This window comes from Limulus polyphemus, unplaced genomic scaffold, assembly GCF_000517525.1.
Source record: "Limulus polyphemus unplaced genomic scaffold, Limulus_polyphemus-2.1.2 Scaffold2771, whole genome shotgun sequence".
In the NCBI taxonomy this organism is placed as follows: domain Eukaryota; kingdom Metazoa; phylum Arthropoda; class Merostomata; order Xiphosura; family Limulidae; genus Limulus; species Limulus polyphemus.
Window position 1 is genome coordinate 38,153 of NW_013668381.1, and position 2,008 is coordinate 40,160.

The following is a 2,008-nucleotide window of genomic DNA, read 5'->3' on the forward strand; positions in this document are numbered from 1 at the left end:
TAATGCCCCCACGGCTGAAAAGGCAAGCATGTTCGGTGAAAAGATTTAGTAAAATATAAATGTAATCTAACAAAGTGACCCATGTATACCTTATCTAGCCCTGAACTTCTATTAAAAAAGGAAAAACTTTACTAAGAAGGGCTAGATAAGGTATACATGGGTCACTTTGTTAGATTACATTTATAGAAGTTTTATTTTATCAGTAAGTGGTTCACATCTATTTCTGATAAGTAGCTCATTAATTAATTAATTGTGCTGAGGTGTAAGTAGGTGCAGTTAAACATCACAAGAGTAAGCAAACGACAAGAAATTTAATTAAAGCGAAAAAATAATTTAACTTTAAACACAAACTTCCGATCTTAAGATATAGTTTAATATAAATAAATAAAATGTAGTTTATTGTTTTAACGGTGTAACTGTTAATACGTTCATTTTACAAATTCAACTTAAAATTATTTTATTTGACCTTATGTAAACAGTAGTGTATTTAAAGGTGTTTTATTTTGTTGCACAAATATTTTAGTGAAAATGGTTAATTTTAGTCCTTTGGAGCCATTATACAATAATTTTTTACTGAGTTTCTCGTATTTAACTACAACTTGCTCTATTTAGATTTAAATTGAGCACTTAGAGTAAGAAAGTTCAATATATATATTTACATTAAGTTTACCAACTTTTTTCAAGCTGATTCGTATAAAAAAAACGATGTTGGTAAAACAGGTTTTAATTGTAGCAAGAAAATAAACAAAAAAAATTTATTCGATTTTTGGATCAATTTGCCTTTCCAGTTGAGATCACTGAAATTAATGACCTTTACCGAGAATAATTCGATCCCCATCCCCAAGGACCTCAATGGTTTTTCCTTTCTCTTGGTAATTCATTTGTTTTGAAAGATGATAGATGTTTGCAATTAAAAAAATAACGAACGAACTGCAGCTTGCATGAAAATTTTGAAGAATAAATTTACTTGAGGTTTCACACTTTTTAAAGAATATTCTTGTTGAATTGGTAATTCTGGCATTTTGCTGGATAATCGGTGCCACCATCGACTCCAGTTTCCTTCAGTTATTTTATTAGTAACAACTCTAGAGTATATACTCCTTACGGAGGAACTCGACCAATATGCTGAGGTGATTTAACAGCTTTATTAGAATGACTTATCCAATCTTCACGTGGCTTGGGTTCCACGCGCCAACGAGAGTATCAGTTTTAGTTGGTTGGTACTTGAAATCTCAGATGATTCGCGATCTATATGCCGACAAAGGTATCAATTTTGATATGTTGGCTGACTCAAGTCTTGAATGAATTTCAACCCATATGCCGGCAAGTGTAGAAATGTTAATATGTTGGCCGATTAATTCGATATTTCAATGACCGCCGTTTCGTATGGTGACTTACTTACTTAGGGAATATTTATAGAGAGAATTTTGGATTAGTAAATAAACATAGCCGAGGACAAAAACGTCATATGTAAATTTCTGAAACGCTAAAAACAAATAAAAAATAAGAACGAGAATCAGGACATTAGTGAGTAAGAGTTAAAATTATGTACTGGTTCCCTGATGGGACAGTGGTAAGTCTACGGATTTACAACGCTAAACTATGGGGTTCGATTCCCCTCGATGGACACAGCAGATAGCCCGATGTGGCTTTGATATAAGAAAAATACGCACGTTGTATGCTGCACGACTGTTAAGCAAATCAAAAGAACGAGCGTTACAAAATCGTCACAAGGCTAACAGCGTAGAAATAAAAAAAATCAATGTTTGTTTATACATCTCTAGTTTTCCCCCCCTTTTATCTTTAATGACACCACTCAGCGATTTTAAAGTTACTTGATGTTTCCTCACTCAGTATAACTTCGGTGAAATTCATTGGTTTTCTTGTATCATCGCTAATCTTGTTTTTTTTTTTTTGCTAATAGTACAACGTTTACATCGCCTTCTAAAGCTTTTCCTTCAATAAAATCTTATCACATTTAATAGATATGTATTCTTTCTACGCTTTC